This window comes from Apteryx mantelli, chromosome 3 (genome assembly GCF_036417845.1).
Source record: "Apteryx mantelli isolate bAptMan1 chromosome 3, bAptMan1.hap1, whole genome shotgun sequence".
Classification (NCBI taxonomy): Eukaryota; Metazoa; Chordata; class Aves; order Apterygiformes; family Apterygidae; genus Apteryx; species Apteryx mantelli.
Window position 1 is genome coordinate 4,374,126 of NC_089980.1, and position 25,608 is coordinate 4,399,733.

Below are 25,608 nucleotides of genomic sequence, written 5' to 3' on the forward strand. Positions count from 1 at the left end.
CTGGCTCTTGCATCGGCGGCTGGCTCTTGCATCGGCGGCTGGCTCTTGCATCGGCGGCTGGCTCTTGCATCGGCGGCTGGCTCTTGCATCGGCGGCTGGCTCTTGCATCGGCGGCTGGCTCTTGCATCGGCGGCTGGCTCTTGCATCGGCGGCTGGCTCTTGCATCGGCGGCTGGCTCTTGCATCGGCGGCTGGCTCTTGCATCGGCGGCTGGCTCTTGCATCGGCGGCTGGCTCTTGCATCGGCGGCTGGCTCTTGCATCGGCGGCTGGCTCTTGCATCGGCGGCTGGCTCTTGCATCGGCGGCTGGCTCTTGCATCGGCGGCTGGCTCTTGCATCGGCGGCTGGCTCTTGCATCGGCGGCTGGCTCTTGCATCGGCGGCTGGCTCTTGCATCGGCGGCTGGCTCTTGCATCGGCGGCTGGCTCTTGCATCGGCGGCTGGCTCTTGCATCGGCGGCTGGCTCTTGCATCGGCGGCTGGCTCTTGCATCGGCGGCTGGCTCTTGCATCGGCGGCTGGCTCTTGCATCGGCGGCTGGCTCTTGCATCGGCGGCTGGCTCTTGCATCGGCGGCTGGCTCTTGCATCGGCGGCTGGCTCTTGCATCGGCGGCTGGCTCTTGCATCGGCGGCTGGCTCTTGCATCGGCGGCTGGCTCTTGCATCGGCGGCTGGCTCTTGCATCGGCGGCTGGCTCTTGCATCGGCGGCTGGCTCTTGCATCGGCGGCTGGCTCTTGCATCGGCGGCTGGCTCTTGCATCGGCGGCTGGCTCTTGCATCGGCGGCTGGCTCTTGCATCGGCGGCTGGCTCTTGCATCGGCGGCTGGCTCTTGCATCGGCGGCTGGCTCTTGCATCGGCGGCTGGCTCTTGCATCGGCGGCTGGCTCTTGCATCGGCGGCTGGCTCTTGCATCGGCGGCTGGCTCTTGCATCGGCGGCTGGCTCTTGCATCGGCGGCTGGCTCTTGCATCGGCGGCTGGCTCTTGCATCGGCGGCTGGCTCTTGCATCGGCGGCTGGCTCTTGCATCGGCGGCTGGCTCTTGCATCGGCGGCTGGCTCTTGCATCGGCGGCTGGCTCTTGCATCGGCGGCTGGCTCTTGCATCGGCGGCTGGCTCTTGCATCGGCGGCTGGCTCTTGCATCGGCGGCTGGCTCTTGCATCGGCGGCTGGCTCTTGCATCGGCGGCTGGCTCTTGCATCGGCGGCTGGCTCTTGCATCGGCGGCTGGCTCTTGCATCGGCGGCTGGCTCTTGCATCGGCGGCTGGCTCTTGCATCGGCGGCTGGCTCTTGCATCGGCGGCTGGCTCTTGCATCGGCGGCTGGCTCTTGCATCGGCGGCTGGCTCTTGCATCGGCGGCTGGCTCTTGCATCGGCGGCTGGCTCTTGCATCGGCGGCTGGCTCTTGCATCGGCGGCTGGCTCTTGCATCGGCGGCTGGCTCTTGCATCGGCGGCTGGCTCTTGCATCGGCGGCTGGCTCTTGCATCGGCGGCTGGCTCTTGCATCGGCGGCTGGCTCTTGCATCGGCGGCTGGCTCTTGCATCGGCGGCTGGCTCTTGCATCGGCGGCTGGCTCTTGCATCGGCGGCTGGCTCTTGCATCGGCGGCTGGCTCTTGCATCGGCGGCTGGCTCTTGCATCGGCGGCTGGCTCTTGCATCGGCGGCTGGCTCTTGCATCGGCGGCTGGCTCTTGCATCGGCGGCTGGCTCTTGCATCGGCGGCTGGCTCTTGCATCGGCGGCTGGCTCTTGCATCGGCGGCTGGCTCTTGCATCGGCGGCTGGCTCTTGCATCGGCGGCTGGCTCTTGCATCGGCGGCTGGCTCTTGCATCGGCGGCTGGCTCTTGCATCGGCGGCTGGCTCTTGCATCGGCGGCTGGCTCTTGCATCGGCGGCTGGCTCTTGCATCGGCGGCTGGCTCTTGCATCGGCGGCTGGCTCTTGCATCGGCGGCTGGCTCTTGCATCGGCGGCTGGCTCTTGCATCGGCGGCTGGCTCTTGCATCGGCGGCTGGCTCTTGCATCGGCGGCTGGCTCTTGCATCGGCGGCTGGCTCTTGCATCGGCGGCTGGCTCTTGCATCGGCGGCTGGCTCTTGCATCGGCGGCTGGCTCTTGCATCGGCGGCTGGCTCTTGCATCGGCGGCTGGCTCTTGCATCGGCGGCTGGCTCTTGCATCGGCGGCTGGCTCTTGCATCGGCGGCTGGCTCTTGCATCGGCGGCTGGCTCTTGCATCGGCGGCTGGCTCTTGCATCGGCGGCTGGCTCTTGCATCGGCGGCTGGCTCTTGCATCGGCGGCTGGCTCTTGCATCGGCGGCTGGCTCTTGCATCGGCGGCTGGCTCTTGCATCGGCGGCTGGCTCTTGCATCGGCGGCTGGCTCTTGCATCGGCGGCTGGCTCTTGCATCGGCGGCTGGCTCTTGCATCGGCGGCTGGCTCTTGCATCGGCGGCTGGCTCTTGCATCGGCGGCTGGCTCTTGCATCGGCGGCTGGCTCTTGCATCGGCGGCTGGCTCTTGCATCGGCGGCTGGCTCTTGCATCGGCGGCTGGCTCTTGCATCGGCGGCTGGCTCTTGCATCGGCGGCTGGCTCTTGCATCGGCGGCTGGCTCTTGCATCGGCGGCTGGCTCTTGCATCGGCGGCTGGCTCTTGCATCGGCGGCTGGCTCTTGCATCGGCGGCTGGCTCTTGCATCGGCGGCTGGCTCTTGCATCGGCGGCTGGCTCTTGCATCGGCGGCTGGCTCTTGCATCGGCGGCTGGCTCTTGCATCGGCGGCTGGCTCTTGCATCGGCGGCTGGCTCTTGCATCGGCGGCTGGCTCTTGCATCGGCGGCTGGCTCTTGCATCGGCGGCTGGCTCTTGCATCGGCGGCTGGCTCTTGCATCGGCGGCTGGCTCTTGCATCGGCGGCTGGCTCTTGCATCGGCGGCTGGCTCTTGCATCGGCGGCTGGCTCTTGCATCGGCGGCTGGCTCTTGCATCGGCGGCTGGCTCTTGCATCGGCGGCTGGCTCTTGCATCGGCGGCTGGCTCTTGCATCGGCGGCTGGCTCTTGCATCGGCGGCTGGCTCTTGCATCGGCGGCTGGCTCTTGCATCGGCGGCTGGCTCTTGCATCGGCGGCTGGCTCTTGCATCGGCGGCTGGCTCTTGCATCGGCGGCTGGCTCTTGCATCGGCGGCTGGCTCTTGCATCGGCGGCTGGCTCTTGCATCGGCGGCTGGCTCTTGCATCGGCGGCTGGCTCTTGCATCGGCGGCTGGCTCTTGCATCGGCGGCTGGCTCTTGCATCGGCGGCTGGCTCTTGCATCGGCGGCTGGCTCTTGCATCGGCGGCTGGCTCTTGCATCGGCGGCTGGCTCTTGCATCGGCGGCTGGCTCTTGCATCGGCGGCTGGCTCTTGCATCGGCGGCTGGCTCTTGCATCGGCGGCTGGCTCTTGCATCGGCGGCTGGCTCTTGCATCGGCGGCTGGCTCTTGCATCGGCGGCTGGCTCTTGCATCGGCGGCTGGCTCTTGCATCGGCGGCTGGCTCTTGCATCGGCGGCTGGCTCTTGCATCGGCGGCTGGCTCTTGCATCGGCGGCTGGCTCTTGCATCGGCGGCTGGCTCTTGCATCGGCGGCTGGCTCTTGCATCGGCGGCTGGCTCTTGCATCGGCGGCTGGCTCTTGCATCGGCGGCTGGCTCTTGCATCGGCGGCTGGCTCTTGCATCGGCGGCTGGCTCTTGCATCGGCGGCTGGCTCTTGCATCGGCGGCTGGCTCTTGCATCGGCGGCTGGCTCTTGCATCGGCGGCTGGCTCTTGCATCGGCGGCTGGCTCTTGCATCGGCGGCTGGCTCTTGCATCGGCGGCTGGCTCTTGCATCGGCGGCTGGCTCTTGCATCGGCGGCTGGCTCTTGCATCGGCGGCTGGCTCTTGCATCGGCGGCTGGCTCTTGCATCGGCGGCTGGCTCTTGCATCGGCGGCTGGCTCTTGCATCGGCGGCTGGCTCTTGCATCGGCGGCTGGCTCTTGCATCGGCGGCTGGCTCTTGCATCGGCGGCTGGCTCTTGCATCGGCGGCTGGCTCTTGCATCGGCGGCTGGCTCTTGCATCGGCGGCTGGCTCTTGCATCGGCGGCTGGCTCTTGCATCGGCGGCTGGCTCTTGCATCGGCGGCTGGCTCTTGCATCGGCGGCTGGCTCTTGCATCGGCGGCTGGCTCTTGCATCGGCGGCTGGCTCTTGCATCGGCGGCTGGCTCTTGCATCGGCGGCTGGCTCTTGCATCGGCGGCTGGCTCTTGCATCGGCGGCTGGCTCTTGCATCGGCGGCTGGCTCTTGCATCGGCGGCTGGCTCTTGCATCGGCGGCTGGCTCTTGCATCGGCGGCTGGCTCTTGCATCGGCGGCTGGCTCTTGCATCGGCGGCTGGCTCTTGCATCGGCGGCTGGCTCTTGCATCGGCGGCTGGCTCTTGCATCGGCGGCTGGCTCTTGCATCGGCGGCTGGCTCTTGCATCGGCGGCTGGCTCTTGCATCGGCGGCTGGCTCTTGCATCGGCGGCTGGCTCTTGCATCGGCGGCTGGCTCTTGCATCGGCGGCTGGCTCTTGCATCGGCGGCTGGCTCTTGCATCGGCGGCTGGCTCTTGCATCGGCGGCTGGCTCTTGCATCGGCGGCTGGCTCTTGCATCGGCGGCTGGCTCTTGCATCGGCGGCTGGCTCTTGCATCGGCGGCTGGCTCTTGCATCGGCGGCTGGCTCTTGCATCGGCGGCTGGCTCTTGCATCGGCGGCTGGCTCTTGCATCGGCGGCTGGCTCTTGCATCGGCGGCTGGCTCTTGCATCGGCGGCTGGCTCTTGCATCGGCGGCTGGCTCTTGCATCGGCGGCTGGCTCTTGCATCGGCGGCTGGCTCTTGCATCGGCGGCTGGCTCTTGCATCGGCGGCTGGCTCTTGCATCGGCGGCTGGCTCTTGCATCGGCGGCTGGCTCTTGCATCGGCGGCTGGCTCTTGCATCGGCGGCTGGCTCTTGCATCGGCGGCTGGCTCTTGCATCGGCGGCTGGCTCTTGCATCGGCGGCTGGCTCTTGCATCGGCGGCTGGCTCTTGCATCGGCGGCTGGCTCTTGCATCGGCGGCTGGCTCTTGCATCGGCGGCTGGCTCTTGCATCGGCGGCTGGCTCTTGCATCGGCGGCTGGCTCTTGCATCGGCGGCTGGCTCTTGCATCGGCGGCTGGCTCTTGCATCGGCGGCTGGCTCTTGCATCGGCGGCTGGCTCTTGCATCGGCGGCTGGCTCTTGCATCGGCGGCTGGCTCTTGCATCGGCGGCTGGCTCTTGCATCGGCGGCTGGCTCTTGCATCGGCGGCTGGCTCTTGCATCGGCGGCTGGCTCTTGCATCGGCGGCTGGCTCTTGCATCGGCGGCTGGCTCTTGCATCGGCGGCTGGCTCTTGCATCGGCGGCTGGCTCTTGCATCGGCGGCTGGCTCTTGCATCGGCGGCTGGCTCTTGCATCGGCGGCTGGCTCTTGCATCGGCGGCTGGCTCTTGCATCGGCGGCTGGCTCTTGCATCGGCGGCTGGCTCTTGCATCGGCGGCTGGCTCTTGCATCGGCGGCTGGCTCTTGCATCGGCGGCTGGCTCTTGCATCGGCGGCTGGCTCTTGCATCGGCGGCTGGCTCTTGCATCGGCGGCTGGCTCTTGCATCGGCGGCTGGCTCTTGCATCGGCGGCTGGCTCTTGCATCGGCGGCTGGCTCTTGCATCGGCGGCTGGCTCTTGCATCGGCGGCTGGCTCTTGCATCGGCGGCTGGCTCTTGCATCGGCGGCTGGCTCTTGCATCGGCGGCTGGCTCTTGCATCGGCGGCTGGCTCTTGCATCGGCGGCTGGCTCTTGCATCGGCGGCTGGCTCTTGCATCGGCGGCTGGCTCTTGCATCGGCGGCTGGCTCTTGCATCGGCGGCTGGCTCTTGCATCGGCGGCTGGCTCTTGCATCGGCGGCTGGCTCTTGCATCGGCGGCTGGCTCTTGCATCGGCGGCTGGCTCTTGCATCGGCGGCTGGCTCTTGCATCGGCGGCTGGCTCTTGCATCGGCGGCTGGCTCTTGCATCGGCGGCTGGCTCTTGCATCGGCGGCTGGCTCTTGCATCGGCGGCTGGCTCTTGCATCGGCGGCTGGCTCTTGCATCGGCGGCTGGCTCTTGCATCGGCGGCTGGCTCTTGCATCGGCGGCTGGCTCTTGCATCGGCGGCTGGCTCTTGCATCGGCGGCTGGCTCTTGCATCGGCGGCTGGCTCTTGCATCGGCGGCTGGCTCTTGCATCGGCGGCTGGCTCTTGCATCGGCGGCTGGCTCTTGCATCGGCGGCTGGCTCTTGCATCGGCGGCTGGCTCTTGCATCGGCGGCTGGCTCTTGCATCGGCGGCTGGCTCTTGCATCGGCGGCTGGCTCTTGCATCGGCGGCTGGCTCTTGCATCGGCGGCTGGCTCTTGCATCGGCGGCTGGCTCTTGCATCGGCGGCTGGCTCTTGCATCGGCGGCTGGCTCTTGCATCGGCGGCTGGCTCTTGCATCGGCGGCTGGCTCTTGCATCGGCGGCTGGCTCTTGCATCGGCGGCTGGCTCTTGCATCGGCGGCTGGCTCTTGCATCGGCGGCTGGCTCTTGCATCGGCGGCTGGCTCTTGCATCGGCGGCTGGCTCTTGCATCGGCGGCTGGCTCTTGCATCGGCGGCTGGCTCTTGCATCGGCGGCTGGCTCTTGCATCGGCGGCTGGCTCTTGCATCGGCGGCTGGCTCTTGCATCGGCGGCTGGCTCTTGCATCGGCGGCTGGCTCTTGCATCGGCGGCTGGCTCTTGCATCGGCGGCTGGCTCTTGCATCGGCGGCTGGCTCTTGCATCGGCGGCTGGCTCTTGCATCGGCGGCTGGCTCTTGCATCGGCGGCTGGCTCTTGCATCGGCGGCTGGCTCTTGCATCGGCGGCTGGCTCTTGCATCGGCGGCTGGCTCTTGCATCGGCGGCTGGCTCTTGCATCGGCGGCTGGCTCTTGCATCGGCGGCTGGCTCTTGCATCGGCGGCTGGCTCTTGCATCGGCGGCTGGCTCTTGCATCGGCGGCTGGCTCTTGCATCGGCGGCTGGCTCTTGCATCGGCGGCTGGCTCTTGCATCGGCGGCTGGCTCTTGCATCGGCGGCTGGCTCTTGCATCGGCGGCTGGCTCTTGCATCGGCGGCTGGCTCTTGCATCGGCGGCTGGCTCTTGCATCGGCGGCTGGCTCTTGCATCGGCGGCTGGCTCTTGCATCGGCGGCTGGCTCTTGCATCGGCGGCTGGCTCTTGCATCGGCGGCTGGCTCTTGCATCGGCGGCTGGCTCTTGCATCGGCGGCTGGCTCTTGCATCGGCGGCTGGCTCTTGCATCGGCGGCTGGCTCTTGCATCGGCGGCTGGCTCTTGCATCGGCGGCTGGCTCTTGCATCGGCGGCTGGCTCTTGCATCGGCGGCTGGCTCTTGCATCGGCGGCTGGCTCTTGCATCGGCGGCTGGCTCTTGCATCGGCGGCTGGCTCTTGCATCGGCGGCTGGCTCTTGCATCGGCGGCTGGCTCTTGCATCGGCGGCTGGCTCTTGCATCGGCGGCTGGCTCTTGCATCGGCGGCTGGCTCTTGCATCGGCGGCTGGCTCTTGCATCGGCGGCTGGCTCTTGCATCGGCGGCTGGCTCTTGCATCGGCGGCTGGCTCTTGCATCGGCGGCTGGCTCTTGCATCGGCGGCTGGCTCTTGCATCGGCGGCTGGCTCTTGCATCGGCGGCTGGCTCTTGCATCGGCGGCTGGCTCTTGCATCGGCGGCTGGCTCTTGCATCGGCGGCTGGCTCTTGCATCGGCGGCTGGCTCTTGCATCGGCGGCTGGCTCTTGCATCGGCGGCTGGCTCTTGCATCGGCGGCTGGCTCTTGCATCGGCGGCTGGCTCTTGCATCGGCGGCTGGCTCTTGCATCGGCGGCTGGCTCTTGCATCGGCGGCTGGCTCTTGCATCGGCGGCTGGCTCTTGCATCGGCGGCTGGCTCTTGCATCGGCGGCTGGCTCTTGCATCGGCGGCTGGCTCTTGCATCGGCGGCTGGCTCTTGCATCGGCGGCTGGCTCTTGCATCGGCGGCTGGCTCTTGCATCGGCGGCTGGCTCTTGCATCGGCGGCTGGCTCTTGCATCGGCGGCTGGCTCTTGCATCGGCGGCTGGCTCTTGCATCGGCGGCTGGCTCTTGCATCGGCGGCTGGCTCTTGCATCGGCGGCTGGCTCTTGCATCGGCGGCTGGCTCTTGCATCGGCGGCTGGCTCTTGCATCGGCGGCTGGCTCTTGCATCGGCGGCTGGCTCTTGCATCGGCGGCTGGCTCTTGCATCGGCGGCTGGCTCTTGCATCGGCGGCTGGCTCTTGCATCGGCGGCTGGCTCTTGCATCGGCGGCTGGCTCTTGCATCGGCGGCTGGCTCTTGCATCGGCGGCTGGCTCTCGCATCGGCGGCTGGCTCTCGCATCGGCGGCTGGCTCTCGCATCGGCGGCTGGCTCTCGCATCGGCGGCTGGCTCTCGCATCGGCGGCTGGCTCTCGCATCGGCGGCTGGCTCTCGCATCGGCGGCTGGCTCTCGCATCGGCGGCTGGCTCTCGCATCGGCGGCTGGCTCTCGCATCGGCGGCTGGCTCTCGCATCGGCGGCTGGCTCTCGCATCGGCGGCTGGCTCTCGCATCGGCATTTTGAAGAATTCACCTCTGGGATGTATTTTAAAGCATTGGAGAGAGGCGGCAGGTCTGCCAGGAGGTATACTTACCAAGAGAACAATTGGCCTAAGAATGGAAGTGTGAACTACACTACCATATTACAATTAATGTTGTTTTGCTGGAGGGAGGGGAAATGGGATGAAGTAATGTATGTAGATTTCTTCTTCGCATTAAGAAACCACTCTGAATGGCAGAAAGATTGTGGGATGATTCCAAAGGATCCGATGATTCTAGCACTAGAGAAGGAGGGAAAGGGTCGAAATTTGAAAAGGTGTTGTTCTGCTTGTAGTATCGGAAAGAGGTGTTTAAAGTGTAAATGGGAGGAGGCAAGGGATTTGGAGCTGTTGGTCACCCCCCCGACAGAAGTGTGTGGGGGATGTCGAGGATGTTGTTGGGGAGGCTGAAGAGGCAGAAGGATTTAGCCTGATTGCAGGGAGAACAAGAGGATGCCAAGGGGAAGCGGGGGAGGTTTTACAGGCTGCCCTTCGGCAGGTGGTTGGAAATACCAGACCAGTAACAGTTCAAGTGCCTTTCTCTATAATGGAGTTAAGGTCCTGGAAGGAAATAGCAGGGAACTATAGAGAAGATCCAGGGAAAGTGGCAGAAGTGTTTGAAACTCTAATTAGGACTCAGGATCCAGACTGGAATGATTTACAGGTAATATTAGACACCCTGCTAGATGATACTGAAAAGAAGAAGGTATTAAACACTGCTCAGAAGCAAGTGGAAGGAGCACTTGCTGGTGGGGATTTGCAGGGGATGCTAGATCAGAATTTTCCTGCTACAGACCCGGGGTGGGATCCTAACCTGCCAGGACCCCGGGGACTTGTAATAAGATATCAGAAATGGATATTGTATGGTGTAAAACATGGTAGGCCAAAAGCAGTTAACTGGTCCAAAATAAATGAGGTCAGACAAGAACCAACTGAATCCCCATCTGCTTTTATGGAACAATTAGAAGTTACGGCCAGGAAATCTGCCAGCCTGGATCCTGAGAAACCAGAGGAAGCCCAGCAGTTAGCTTCAGTTTTTATGGGACAATCGGCCCCAGACATAAGAAGGAAACTTCAAGAATTAGAGGGGGCAGATTGCAGAGATCTGGGGAAAATGTTAGAAGTGGCCTCGATAGCTTTTAATAGGATGCAGTGCTACCAGTTCTATGGGCTAGCGGAATTCCAGGTAAGTCTACATTGGCGAAACCGGTGAAGGTTGTTCTAAAATCTGGAGCTAAACCGGTAAGACAAAAACAGTATCCTATTAAGTGGGAGGCCCAGGTACCTTTGGGTTTCTGACATTGTTCCATCCCAAAAAGTTGTTAATTGATGGAACTGCCCGTGTTCGGACAAAACGGTCCACCCACAGCTTTACATCACACTGTAGTAGCAACATAGAATTGTGGGACCCAACTAAGTGTGTCTTGAGTAGTGTTTTTGCAGGAGTAGGAACTGCTCCCGCTTTATCACAACTTAACAAATTAGGATGCTGGCTTGCAGAGGAAGCAAATGCTACTAGTACTGCTTTGAACACCCTGTTAACAGACGTAGATTCAGTTAGGCATGCCACCTTGCAGAATGGGGCTGCGATCGATTTTTTGCTATTGGCCTAAGGCCATGGCTGTCAGGATTTAGAGGGAATGTGTTGTATGAATCTGAGTGATCATTCTGAGTCAATACATACAAGCATTGCAAGATTGAAGGCATTAACAAAACAATTGCAAGAAGATGATGGGAAAAACGTATGGGGAATGTTTGATTGGTTGAATATGCTTGCTGTAGGACCTTGGTTAAAACGCATCCTGATTCTAGGACTTATTATAGTTTTTGTATTTGTTGCAATACTAATGTGTGTGCCATGCTTATTGAATTGCATACAAAGAATGATTGACCGGAGTATGAAGCAAGTCATGACCCTGCAAGTTCATACCGCCTTAGCCTTTCAGTTATTAAAGGAAGGGGGAGATGTGGAGGGTCATGACAGGGTTCAACTGGTGGAAAGCTACAAGTAGCAAAGCGTATGGGAAAGGAGAAGCAAGGAGCGAGGTACAAGGAGTTACAAGTAGCAAAGCATGCTTCTGGAGGAGCTTGGAGTTGTTTCTGTGTGCTCATGAGGATGCTGCTAGCTTCTGTGCTCTCCTTCTCTAGGTTCCTGTGTGGCATCCCTCTGCGTGCTGTCCGAGAGCCTTCTGCATGCACTGTCACGTATCGGAGAGCAACAGCTTCCTGGGCTGGATTTCGATCAGAGCCATCAAGATGAAGCGTGCACATCATCCTGCATGGTCAGCTCTCCAGGTGAGTCCAACTGACCAAAGTCTATTCTCTTTATGCGTTGGTGTCCCTGCCAGGATCCTTGAATACGTACCTGCCTGGGATAAGGGCTCATTGGATGCACAAGCAATTTGCAGAGCACGTGGACATGTAACGTTGTCCCTACGAGGCCTCAGAAGAAGGCTGAGAACCACCTAGGCAGGGCTGCCTCCTGCCCCCAGGAGCAACGGATGCTGCAGCTTGCCCAGGAGCAGAGTGCAAGAACCTTGCAAGAGGAGCATACCGCAGAGCTGGCCTTAACCCTAGACACCCCCCAGAGGTGGAGCAGCCCTGAGCAGTCCTCGCTGGCCCTTGACTTGCCAGTGACTGGAAGAGAACTGCAGTTGCAGTGCAGTGGGGTGACATTTGGCAGCCTTGAGACTGCAGTGCCAGGGACTGTGGCTGCGATGGGCACGAGCGCTTGCAGAGTGGCCTGAAGAAGGCAGAGAGCAAGGGGAGGCCCCTCTGGGTGAGCATGTGCCTCTGTAGGACCTTAGCAGCCCCCTGATGAGGTGTCGCAGCATGCATTGCAAGCAGCGGCGCCACGCCTCCCTTGGGCAGAGGTCAAGGACACAGGCAGCAGTGGGGAAAAGCAGGAGAGGACAAGGCAGTAAATTGGGGCCAGACGCTAAACCTGCAAAGGAGCAGGCAGATGCCACCACTGCCAATAATCACGCAGCCTCTGAGCAGGCCAAATACGATAACCCGCGGTCACCTCAGGCCCTCTTTAAAGTGCCCCTCAGGTGGGTGAAGAATTCAGACCTTTGGTGGCACCCATGCAAAGGGAACATATCCTCCCCCTCCACTGCCGCAAAGGCTGCCTGAGGACAGGATGCAAGCTCTCCACAGACAGGTTTATGAGGCAGCTGCTGGAGGGCCAAATATGAGCCTGAAGAAGGCAAGGTCACAGAGCATTTGAGTTGCCTGCTGGAGAGCAGGCTCTTCTCTGTGCTCCTGAAACTCCTTCAGGGAGCGTTGGGGCTACGTTGCTTCGAATGAAGAGCTTCTCCTTTGAGCTGCTCCCCAGCTCAACTACAAAAGGCTGCTGAGGCACCATGAGCAATTCCTCTCCCTTGCTGAGAAGATGGTCCCCAGAAGCCCAGCTGAGTTGCCTTTCAACTCAGCAGGCACCTTTCCCCTGCCCTAGAGGGGAACCTAGTCAAGCCCTACTGATCAGCTGCGCAGCCTGAGCCCAGGGGAGGAAGAAACCCCAGGACACTGGGACTTAGTCTCACTTCCAAACAGGCCCCTTCCCAGCACCTCCGAGGGGTGAGAAGCTTGGCAAGGGAGCGTGATGTCTGTGCAGTGGGGCAAAGGGAGCTGCATGCAATTGTGAGAATGAGCCTCGGAGCAGTGCCCTGGTCATTTGCTTACGTAGCTTTCTTGGTCCTCTGTATCCAGAACGTCAGGTGAAATTCTCATAATCCTGTTAGCTCTGTGAAGCCTGCAGGGCTGCTGGCGGGAAACCTCCTCTTCTGTGTGCAGCGGATACCTGGAGTTTGCTCTGAAGTAGCCAGCTCCAGAAGATTACTGCTTTTGATTTGAGAGTATTTAAAACAGTATCCAGGGTTTCTTTAAGCTTCTTAGCAGGACTTTTTCTCCTTTTTGCATTTACAACCATTAGTAAGTTTTGAAGAACATGCTACAGTGGGGATGGGAAGGCCTTTGCTGACACTGACTCAAAAATATGCTTTCGGGGATCCGGGGGGAGAGCTCCAGTAGTGCCCAGTCGAAGGGGAAAGTGGGCGAGAAGGTGTGCTGACTAAGGGCTGCTGTTACACAAATTTTGGAGGAGGCTGCAGTAACTTAGATAAGTGTCTCTAACATAATTCCACTAGCCCTCAAAACATCCCAGGACTGGAAGAGTCTGAATTTGGGTTCAAGCCATCCTTGGCTGCAAGTACTGTTCTGTACCTCCTTCTGGTGTAATGTGAGCTTTTACCCGTAGGAGCTAAAGTCGAGGAAGCTGCATGAACCCTGGCCTTAGAGCAGTGGCTGCTGCCAGTGGTACCAGTAGAAACCCCAGTCAGCCACACAGGCAAATTCACTAGACAAAGTCCGTGTTTGAATTTTAAACAAACGCAGGTGTGACTTCTGGCAAAAGTCTGCTCTGCTTGCAGAAGTCATTGCTGCAGGGACAGCAGGATAGAATGGATGTATTTCAGGTGCACTGAGCCTCCTTTGGATGCTCTGTATTTTTGGTCTCCACGTGTGCATAGAGTCTGGGTCCTGGCTGCCCCGTCTAGATGACCGGATATCTCAAAATCCTGATTGCATGTTCAGCGTTCTGGGCTTCTCCAAGATGAGGTTTTTAGGTGGAGGGAGACACAGCTGAAGAATACAGGTTATATCTTAACCCTGTGTGTTCTGGTCTGAGTTTTGCCTTTCCTGCTCCTTGCTTGTCTAACAGCACAGGAGGCCTGGAGAATGCTGGGGAGACTTTCCCCTTGTCTTACCTTCTGGTGCCTGACTCTGCAGTGATTTTGGACTGCTGGAAGGAGAAATGGCCCTGCAAAATCCTGTGACAGTCTCAGTAGCATTGTGATGATTTGTTCTTACTGCACATTGCAGCTGCAAAGCAACTTGCTGTCTGTCTGTAACGTGTCTTAAAGAACACACAGCAGCAGATGTTTTGGGGGCTTTCTTGAAAAGTCATAACTTGTGCATATTTGGTCAGTTTTCACAGAGACACCTGAAGATACATCAGCTGATTGTAAGGGAGGCCTTCTGCCACACTTCGGGTGGTTGCTTCATAGCATGGATGCACTAGAAGTTCTCCCGTAATAAAAACGTAGGGTTTTGCCTCCCTCAAAAGATGGGGCGTGTTGTCCCTTCTTCCAGTATGTCCAAAATGGCAGCACTTTTCTAGCTGGGCACCATGAGTATCACCCATCCTCCCTTAAAAATGAAACTGAGCTTAATGCAACGTTCTGTTCCATCAGGAATGGAAAAGTTCTACCAAGGTAGCTGGCTGGACAACTGAGAACATCCCTGAAAAGTGGGACTTAGTAGAAATGTTACAGTCTGTGGTATCCTTAGAAGTGCATATGCATACATGTAATATTGCAAGGCATCTTTTCAGATTTATGAATAATGAACCATACAGCCCTGAGCATTTCTCTCAAAACAGAACACCCAAATCCAGGCACTCAAAATGTGATTTAAACTCAAAATATGAAAAGCAGACATCATTCTACCTAATTTTAGGTATTAAACTTTCCCCTTCTTGCTTTTAATAATCAGTGGAGAAGAAATTCCCTCGGGATGTACTCATCTCTCTACTGACTAGAGAGTGAACCGCAGGTTACTGTGCTGCTAGCATAGCACATGAATGCAAGACGCATGAATCTGGGCAGAAAAGGATGGTCATGTATTTCTAGTCATTAACTGGATTGCAGTCAAAATTGGATTGTCATGTAATGCAACAGCTGGAATCACGTGCGCTCCTGCTCTCTTATGCTTTGTGCTTCAGAGCAAGTAAGCCCTTCCTGTTTTAATCTTGGAGAAGAGTAGCCACACAGGGAAGGAGATGTTGTTAGAAAGTAAAGCAGAAAAGTACTACTTCTCAGCAACTGTCAGCCTTGCTGCTGTGCTGCAGGAATGCAAGATGTCATTTGTCCCGTCCCCTCCCCAGCTGCTGTTTATCGGTTGTGTGTTGGGATAAGAACATTTTAGCAGACAGGTGTTCATATGCCTTCTGGAATACTTTGAGTCTCATCTTTTCAATAGTGTTTGAAAATCTGGTGACCTGAGGAATGTTATATACTGATAATTCAGCATTAATTTTCATGCTGTGACAATAAGTGAAGATACTTTTCTTTATGTAAGTTGAAGGAATCCTGTACTTTCTGTTCTGTTTGTAGTAATGTTCCTGTTTGTTTGCCTTCAACAGTTTCTTGTACAAAAGCTACACTGGATTCTTGAAGAGAGACCTAAAAGACATTCAGCTCAGCACCACTCTTCTAGGACTTTGGAAAAGAATGAAAAATGGGGAAGTGGAATGAAGACGATCGATAGAAACCGGTATCATTCTGTATTGAAACAACCAAAGCAATGTTATCAGATTCAGTTGTTAATGTGTAGCTTCAGTAGTAAAAAAGGACTTGTAGCATTTGTGTGTGTGTATTTTCACATGACTGCTGAATGAAGGATGACTGTAGACAGATTGTAGCAGAACAGTCTCTCTCAGTACATATGCTCCACTTCAGAAAGAAATCAGGGTTTTTCCTTAAAGTTAAACTTGAATTCTGAAAATTATTGAGCAAGCTTGTATCTGGATTCTTAGTGTCCTGTGCCGCCCGTTTCCATGGCAGTGTGCATGTCTATGTATATTTTGGTATACTGTTCAGCTGCTATGTAACACCAAGTTAGGCAGTCCAGTCTTTCTGCATGGATTAAGATATTTCAAAAAAAAATGGCCGCCAGTCATTTATCATGTGAAACACGTGTCTTGTAAACTTTTTTAAAACCAGGAAAGACTTTAATAAAGAAATGATGCTGAGTGCTTCTATGTGTTTGCCTGTTGCACTGGGGAAGAGGCAGCAGTGTGCCTAACAAGGCAACTCATCCAGAGCAAAAAGAACAAGCCAAGAAACACCTCCTCAGGCAACTCCTCCACCTCTCTAATGTGACTACGTGATGGTGCGTGAATGTTGTGAGGGGCATGGCGATTTTGTGCCAATGTCTGCATGGGCATGGTGTGTGTTTGGGAGGAGCGAGTGGAAGCAGAGAGGGGCAGTTCTCTTGAGGCTGCACTTGGCATGCCACTGCTACAGCGAGGGCTGAAGAGGGCTTCTTGGCAAGGCCTTGTTGGTGGGGGAGCCGTTTCAGAAGCTCTTGCATGCTGTGCCCATCTCTGCGTGCTGCAGAGTTGAGAGTTGTGTTCTCATTAGCGCCTCATGCCCCTTTGTGCGGTGGGCAGAGCGAGCGTGGGCTTTGTCCCTGCAGCATGGGGGCGGATGGATGGGGGAGCTGCTGCCCTTGGGCAGAAGTGTCCTGGCGCAGAGTCCCCACGGAGCCCTTTTTCTTCTGGCCAAGCTGAGCCTGCCCCTTGCCACTGCCTTTGGGCAAAGAGACAGAAAAAGGAGGGTGGCAACAGGGCAACGTGGGGCCAGAGCACTAGCATTGGGTGTGGTGGTGTTTTGGGGCACTTTGAGGTTTTTTGGCACTTTGGCAAGGCAGCAGCTTCTTCCCTCTTTGCTTTGCATGGCAGCTGAGTGCCTGCCTTCTTCCTTGTGGGGTGTCCTTGCATTACAAAGCCTTTGGGAGAGCAACTCTCGAGTGCTGGAGAGGACTGGAGAGGTGGGGCTGAGGCAGGAGCAGTGTCCGGGTTTGTGAGCGGGGCCTTGTGCCTGCGCGCGGCCCTTGTGCCATGCTTGTTGGCGTGCCAGTGGCGGGGTGGGTGCGTCTGGGGCCGGGGCGCTTGTCCCTCTTGCCGGGGAGATGGTGCCTGTTGCCGAGGCCACTGTCAGCGTTGCGCGGGGTGGCAGCGAGTTCCGTGTTCCGTGTTCTGGTCGGCGTGGAGGGAGGCTGCCCTGGCTGCAGGCTTGGTGTCCTGCTGGGCAGCCGGCGTGCTGGCGGGGGGCCCAGCACCGTCATCGGCCTGCGGTAGTGCGGGGGGCGCTGAGCTGTCTCTGGGCATTGGGGCAGAGGGAGCTGTGGGCATTTCCTCACGGCAACTTCTCTCCTCCTTTGCTTTGCTTTGCTTTGCTTTGTGCGGCGGCCGAGCGCGGCGCTGAGCACCTCCCGAGGACAGGCCGGGCCCATGCGGCGCAGGCGAGCGCGCCGGCGTTGGCATGTGGAGGGGGCCTGTGCTGTGGCACACGTAAGCAGACGCGTGGTGGGCCCCGGAGGGTTGGGGGTGACGGGGGGGGGGGTGGGAGAGACCCGAGGACCCTTTTGGGTGGTCCTGCCTGGTGCCTTGGGCATCTCCATGGAGTGCCCCAGGGCAGCAAAAAGGGCATCCCCTGGGGCCGGGCACCTTGGGTGAGGGGGCTTGTTTCTTGGTGGGCTGGCACTGGCATTGGCCACTGATGGCCTCGCTCCTCCTTCTCCTTTGTCCGGCGGCCGAGCATGGTGCTGAGCAGCTCCCGATGGCGTCGAGGAGCTCCCGACGGTGTCCCCGGGCCGTGCGTCTTGGCGGTGGAGGCGAGCGCGCCGGCGTCAGCTGCGGGCATTCCCACTGCTCAGGAGAAACAGGCGTCTTGTCACCTTGTTTCAAAGCAGGACACACTGTATTAAAGAAACGATGCTAGCTGAGTGCCTCTTTGTGTTTGCCTATTGCATTGGGGAAGAGGCAGCAGTGTGCCTAACAAGGCAACTCATCCAGAGCAAAAAGAACAAGCCAAGAAACACCTCCTCAGGCAACTCCTCCACCTCTCCTTTGGGAGTGGGTGCATGCAGTGGCTTCTGCCTGCACCAGTTCCTTTCCCAAGTCGGGCACTTGCTCGCACCTTTCTCTTGATGCTCTGCCAAAGGTGGGCTAGCCCCCACACAGGCACATGCTGCATTCCCTTTGGCAGCATGCTGGCAAAGCCAAAAACAGCCATGCCTCTTCTGAAATCATTCCACCCATGTTTCACCTGAGACAACTGCTGGCTGCTTTGCCCACAGAAAACAGCCACAGCTGCTCTTTTCCCTACTCAGGAAATCACAGAGCATTTGCTGATGGCAAGGGCTGTGTTGGCACAGACCATTCTCCAGGTATGTCTTGCTCTTCTGCTTGGTACTAGCCCTCTCCTCTTGGCCACTGCCAAGTTTTTACCTCTTTCAGCAGCCCGTTCAGTCACTCTATCAATGCTGCCTCTTGAGGATGGTCGCGTTGCTCCCAGAGGCAGGGAACACATGCAGCAGTTCATGCAGCAGTGTCTGGGCTCTGCTTAGAACCTCTGCGAACCTTGCTGGAAGCTGTGGGGGCGTTGTGGGGACCCTCAGAGCAACTAGAAGGTGCTTGCTGCTGACAGGTAAGAAGAGCTAGGCAAGGACAGCTACAGCAGGCCTGAACTTCTCCTGGGAAGCTCTAGGCAGCTGTAGCTGCTGCTGCTGCTAAGGAACTCTGTTGGTTGCCCTTGATGAGGGCAAGAGAGGGAGGTGGGGCCTTTGTTCCAGCTGACCCTTGATTTGGGTGGGTCAAGCACCCTGTTAGTCAGGGCTAGGGAGAGGCCTAGAGAAGTGCCAGGCCCAGAGCCCCAGCTCCCTGGGCCAGTGGGGCTGAGGCAGCAGTTTGTGTGGCAGCTGGGTGCAAAGAAGGGGCCCTTGTCTCTGACCACAGTAGCATACACTTTCTCAGCTATGGTTATGACACACTGCAGCGTGCGTTCGCCAGGAGCTGTTGGAGTTGCTGCCTCTGCCATGGGGGAGGCTTCCACCCACCCAGACAGACCTGCTGACAGTGGATGCAGCCCTGCAGGTCTTGGGCTGCAGGGAGTGCCTGGGGCCTCTCTGTGAGCCTGGGGCTGGCAGTCATCTTTTCTGCAGAGGGTGTGCTGTTGTTGACGAGTGCTGTTGCCAGGTCAAGGAGCTATGGGAGGAAGCAGGCATGCTGCGTAGCATCTGAGGAGATGAGCAAGAGATGGATAGGATCTTCTCAGAGACCCTACAGCTTCAAGAGTCTCTTCCCCCCGCCACAGCAGTGGAGGTGCATGTGGGCTCTGTGCCGTGGCAATGCCAAGTCATAACTCCATAGAAGATGAAGGCTGGGAGCTGGTCACTCCTCAAGCGAGGAGAAAGGCTCTTGCTCCTCCTGAAGACTTGCAGCTGCTGAACAGGTTCAGTGCCCTCCAAGCTGAGGAGGGGCTGGGCATGGCTTCAAGTGAAGCAACTGAGCCCATGGACCCTGTGCCATGCAGGAACCCCTGGAAGAAGTGGTGCGTGATTGTTGTGGGTGACTCCCTGCTTCAGGGGACAGAAGCACCCATCTGCCGACCTGACCTCTTGTCAGCAGAGGTTTGCTGCCTGCTGGGGACTCGAATCTGAGATGCCAAGCAAAGACTGCTGGGGCTTGTCCCCCACCCCTCCGACTGTTGCCCCCTGCTGCTCTTCCATGTGGGCACCAACAATACTGCCAAGGGCAACTAGGAAAGAGTGATGCTGCAAGTAAACAACTGGCTGTGCTGCTGGTGTTGGCAACAGGGTTTTGGTTCCTATGTCCCTAGGCCTGTGTTTGAAGATTGACTATGGATTGGGAGAGGTGGGATCCACCTCACCTAATGGGGCACACGCTTCTTTGCCAGCAGGCTGGCCAACCTGGTACGCAGGGCTTTTAACTGGGAAAGATGGGGAAGGGGAGAACTGTAGAGACCGTGCAGTCAGCAAAACAGGGCTCAAGCAGGGATACTGCCAGCAATTGCAGGCAGCTAAGGCAGGACCTCCAAGACAAGACAATGGGGAATCCTCTTGCACCCCTCCTGGGAAATCAGCATGCTCAAACACCTCTCTGAAGTGCCTGTACCCAAATGCACGCAGCGTGGGCAATAAACAAGGAGAATGGGAGATCTGTGTGTGTGTGGTTGCAGGGCTACGATCTCATTGCAGTTACAGAGGCAGGGTGGGATAGCTTGCATGACTGGAATGCTGCCAGGGATGGCTACACGCCCTTTAGGAAGGTCAGGCCAGGAAGGTGAGGTGAGGGAGCGACCCTCTACCTCAGAGAGCGGCTGTGGAGCTCCGCGGCGCGCACGAGAACCGCGCATGCGCAGGCACGGGAGGGGCGGGAGGCCCCCGCCGGCGGGCTCGCCCCTGCCCTTGCGCATGCGTGCGGTGCCTCCGTGCAGTACTGCGTTGTGAGCGAGAGAGGGCAGCAGAGAGCGTGGCGGCGCCGCTGCGTATGCGTCGGCCTGTGACGAAGCGATGGCGCCGGTCCGCAAGGTGGCCGGATGCAGCCAGGCAAGCGAGGCTTCCTGCAGAGCTTGGGGCCTGGCTAGCAATGGCAGTGCCACGCTGGCCGGGCTGCTGGTCTCTCTACCCCCTCTGCACGGGCTTCAGGGCCGCCCTGTGAGCGGCAGGGGGGGGGGCGGGCAGCAGCGCGCATGCGCGAGCCCGCCGGCTGCAGTGCTGGCGCGTGAGCAGGAGAGGGCAGCGGCGAGCACAGTTGGTTGCACTGCGCATGCGCTCGGTCGCCCGTCGTCGTCCCGGTGTCTGATCCGCGGGATTCCGCGGTGACCGTTGCGTCGCGCATGCGCAGTACAGCTGCCCGGCTGACGCAGCCACCGTGTGTCGTTGCTCCCTGCTGTGGTGGGACCGCGTAGTGCCGTCCCGGTTCCCTCAAGGCTGCTCCGCGGTGCTCCAGTTATTTTTTTCTCCCCAAAGGGACCGCAGGAAGCTACAATACAGCTTGCAGCTCTCCTGTATTGCAGTTGGGGAGTGTGGGTTCTGCGTAGCGCTGAGGCTGGTCTACAGGAAAGTCTCGGTGGACTCTGAAATCTGCTCTGCAGCTGTAGGGGCAGCGCAGAAGTGGGAAAAATGAAAATCTGTTAGGACCACCCTCCAGGAGACCCAGGACTGAATACTGCCCTGCATGCCTGACGGCTGTATACAATTTACAGAACAACCTTTCAGTAGCTGTTTCAAAAAGCAGAGACACAGTGCTTTTGCTCATCGTTTTTGTGTCTGTTTGAAATGCGCTTTCAGCTGGCTGACTCACAGGAATGCTTGAAACCCAAGGTGGATGTCATTTTATTTTATGTTAATTCTGACTGTTCTGAAGAATTGAGAGAGTCATCATTCATCCGGACTTCACAGTCATCTAAATCTCCCTTACTATTTCATTTTGTATGAAAATACAGGCTTCAGCATGTATATAATGTTGAAGTTCATATTTAAAAAAAAAAACAAAACACCTAACCTGTGCAAAATACCAGTTTCACGCTCTGGGCAAGAGATCAGAAGCAAGAATGCATGTTCTGTGCCTGGCTTGAATAAATCACCTTACATTTCGGTTTTAGTTATGAAGGCATGCATTGCTGATACGCTCACAGCAACCCCTTTTAATTTGACTAAATTCTGTCGTGTAACAAGCAGAATTTGGTTCTTGTGGAATGCTTTGCTAATGATGAGCTATAGTCTGAGCTACTGAACATCATATTTTACAAAATAGCGAGTTCTGACTATGCTTGTTCGCTACTGACCCCAAAAGAGACTGCTTGCACAGATTAAGATTGACAGCAAAATACTAAAATAGAAATGTGATTATTATGAAGTACAGCACCACAGGCAATCTAAGGAAGCCAAAGTCTATGGCAAAAAATAGTTTCAGTTATGCAAGACTTAAAAAAAAAAAAAAAAAAAAAAAACATTTCATTTTGCCCTCTGGTTCAAGCCATTCCTTTAGAAAAATCTGTATCAGACTTTTAAAATAGTATGCTGTTTTTTTTTCTTTTGGTATCTGAAAATACTGATGTTTATACAGAGTTCTAGCCTGAAATGAATTGCATAATATTTACAAATTTCAAATCTAAAAATTGATTGAGAATCATATGTAAGCAGGGAAGGCAAATGTAACAGAAGCAAAGGAGAAACATCAAAGAGCCTTGCCATTCATTAGTAAAACTCTTGAGATGTGTATATATATGATTGCTCGTTCACATAATGACTGAAAATTACCTAGTGCTTTGCTCCATTTACCAGGAGTCTTCAAACTAGTATTTTATGAAGTTGAGGTAGGAAACATACCATTAATTTGAGATGTTTACATCTCAGCTACTCAGCTCCTATTCCCTTCACAGTGAATGGTGGTACGGTTAAAATTCAACTGCATTTAGAGCATGTTCCATCTGATCAAATGCTGGGGTCTAACTTTGGCTAGGATGAATGCTCCTCATGTTTATGAGAGCTTGTAAGAGTCAAACCACACGAATGGCTGTTGCAAGCTGCTCCCTTAACCTGAATGACAATGAAGGAGACTCTGGGAGGGTGGAGTTGGCAGGCCATGATCCTTGAGAAAGGAGGATGCATGCCATTAGGCTGCTTAGGAGGGCTGCCTTCCAGCAGGCTCACGGAGAGGGACCTGGACCACGACAGTGCATCGTTGCAGAATCTTTCTGTATTCTTGTGTGCTGTGCATCAGGCGTAGGCCAAGATCTGAGCAGCACAAAATTGTGTTTTATCTGGTTTTGCACCTTTTTGCCTGATCTCTGAACATTTCACTCTGGAACCAAGGATCTGGTCCTTGCTTCATTAAAAAGCAGCTACATAATATGGAAGACAACGTTGATTTGTAATAAGCCTGCCAATAAATATCATTAGGCTAGCAACCTCTTTGGCACAACAGGCTAAACTTACTGTCCCCCAAACCACTACCTACATTGCATCTGTACAGAGCAATTATCTAAAAATTAATTCTTCTTGAAAAGTAGCAAAACCAAATTATCACATTAATGTAAGACAACTCTTTAGGTCAGCAGTCTTAAATGTGGTTTATCACCACCACCACTTCCTGTTGCTTCTGCTGTTAAGAGAGGTGATCAGAGTTCATTTTTCAAAGTTTGGCGGGGAAATTATCTTCCAATTTCATCTCTAGAGCTCACATACTTGGAGGCTTTTGGAACTCAAGATCTGCAGTAGGCAAAGACTACACGTTGATTTTTAAGGCTTTCAATTGTATCCTTTCATCACCATCTCCGCTGTTGGAGATGGGACTTATTTGCTGAATTTTCGAGAGATCTCTGGTACTGCAAGTCTCTACGTTGCTGGAATTCATTCTCAAGGCTTTTCTTGGAAGATCTTCCTTTCTTGAGCTAACTTTCTGAAGTTTACTGTTCTACAATATCAGTGCAGTCAAGTGAAAAAAAACCTGCTCTCCACACCCAGCAGCATGCCTTGTGGGCACTGCAGGACATCTGTTTCACAGATGACACAAGTGCCTGCTGAAAATGTTGGGGGGAAGGAAAGGAAGGTAAAGGACATGCAAACTGGAAGAAACAGCACTGGAAAGAAAAAGAGCTTGTAGGAGGCCCCATGTCAATAAATTCCTACTCTCCATTGACCCACATTGACAAAGAGGACATCATCATCTTCACAGCACTGCAAAGAAGTGTGAAATTCAGTGAAGCCCTGTAATGATCCTCTGTGTGACTATCAGCAAAGCCCAGGGATCATGTTAACTGACTTCAGCAAAAACATAGCCTGGAGGAATAAATTCATAAAAGTGATACAATCGAGAAGAGAACTGAAATCTATTATTCCCTTGTTGTCTAGACACCACTTTGGTTTAGCACGGGCAGAAAATACATGCAGAAAAATCTCAAGTGCTTTTAGATTTGCTGATCACAAATGCAATACAAAAGCTAAGTTTATCACTATTATAGTAACAAATCTGAGTTGTTTAACACTGACATAGGCAAAATATTACTCAATAATTCCACTGACACGTGGGTTTTGCTTCAGCTTTTTGTAATAGTCTCTGAATAACCCTGGAAAGTTTCCACATTCTTATTTTTCTCAGTTTTTAATCTCTATTTCCATAGACATATTCTTTGGAAGTGCTGAGACGCCAAGTATGCAATTAGTAATTAGGTGTAGTCTTCAAGATTAATGGTTCTTACAAGCCAGGTCCAGAAAGTTTCCATCTTCCTTCTTTCAATTTTGATGATTAACCCAACTGCAGGAAGAGCATGCAAACTTTATACTAATGGTGGTATTTCTCCAGTGGGTTAAATAGGTGATAGAGAAAAATGGGGGACTAGAAGACCTGACGTTGTACTCCAATTCTGGAGTCTAACTGAAAGGTAATAACATTAAAAAAAAAAAAAAAAGGAAACTGCTGTGTTTAGCTTCTGTTGTTCAATCTGACTGGAACAGAGTAAGGAGAATTCCCGCAAGCACTTCATTTGGCACACGTAAGGACACAGCACCTGTGGCAAAGGGGCAATAAGCAGCTGAACATAGTAACGTGTTGCAGCAACACCACTGCATCTGGCAGGACAGATGTCCATCACCCTGCACAGCCGTACCGGCACCTGATAGTACATTTTAATCCACTGCCATAGCAGTACGCTGCCCTCTGCAATGCTGCGTGGAGGCACCCCTACTAGCATTAAACACAGTCCGGTCCTGGGCAGCCCACGCTCACCAGGCCGTGCACAGGCTAACTGATCCTACTGAGAAGCCTAGTGAGTTACCTCAAAGAGAAACCTGTGCTGAACAGAGACTGCTTCTATTTCCATATTATCTCAATTGCACTTGCTCATCTCATTGTTTAATGACGTCCTCGTAAGCCCCTTTGGGATTTTTTGACAGCCTCTTAGAGACTTCTGTGCTCTAATATGCTTACTGGTCTTCTTCCTTGGGCATTATAAATGAGCTAGAAACCACTTTGCTATGGCAAACTGTTTTCTTCATCAACAAAATTCACTCCATTTCTTTGCCAGGAAGAGATTTATTCCAGTTAGGCTCTTTATAGAAGTTACATATTTGTTTTCATACAGAAAATAAATACATGGTTCTGTTTTCGCATTTGATAATTCCACGGAGACACAAACAAAAATAAACTCCAGTTACAGCGGCTTCAATATGAATTTGTTACAAATCAAAGATCATAAATGCTTTCTTCCTATGGTCATCGCACATCCAGTTTTAGGAATCAAGTAGACTGTGGATATTCCGGAAACAGAAGAAAACTCTCCTTGAGGCAAGTACAGCATTCCTGGGGACATTCATTTGAGTAACATGGTAATTAGCACCACAGATAAGAGTACTGTTTGTCCATAATCTGGCCCGTGGGTGCTGCGATGTGTGAGGCTTCCAGTCTGATGGCAGAGGTTTGGTAGCATCTGTTCTTAATTGTTCCCTAGGCAAAGTCACAACGATCTTTTTGACTTGCACTTAAGATGTATTAGTTTCAAGGAGTGTTACTGTCTCCAAAATTGGGGGGAGGGGGCAAGAGGTGACCCTTAACCGGTACTTTGTAGCCTAAAGGTGAAAATTTATATGCGTGCTGCCTTTTGAAATAAAACATTAGAAAAACGTTGAAAATGAAAGTTTGTCACCACAAGGTGATCACAGCATTACTCTCACAGCAGTTGCTGATGCATCATTTCCCACATCATCTTCCTACAGAAGTAAAGCATGTGATTCTAAAAGGAAAAAGATGCCATTAAATTTGAAGTCATAGTAGAGAGGCAGAAATACGCTTAAACTTCCCATTGCTAATTCCTTCATGTGACAAAGTTCACTTTAAGAACAGCCAACGCCTTTGGATGCTGCATGGGTTTATCCTCGCCTCTCCTAGAAGAGTGCAAGACATGACAACCCAACAAAACCACGCTTACTTCATTTACCAACAGCTTACAAGCCCTTTAAGAAAAGCTCGCTGCAGACAGCAGGATGCTATGGGATATTCACTACAAGTGAAGTAAGGCATTTGGGGGGGTAAAACCCCAAGTATTAACTTCACATACACAGTGATAGGCTCTGAGCTAATGGCTGTTGGTCAGTAAGGAGACCCAACAATTCCAACAGAGATGTCCATGAAAGCTTAAGCTGCTTCCTCAGCAGAGGTGAAAACAAGCAAAGCAAATGTTATTAGAGAAGGAACAGAAAAAGCAAGCAAGCAGCCTCATTATGCTCTTCCATAAAATCATGGTGTGCCTTCAGCCCACATACTAGGTGCACTTCTGGAAAGCAAATACATCAAAGGCTA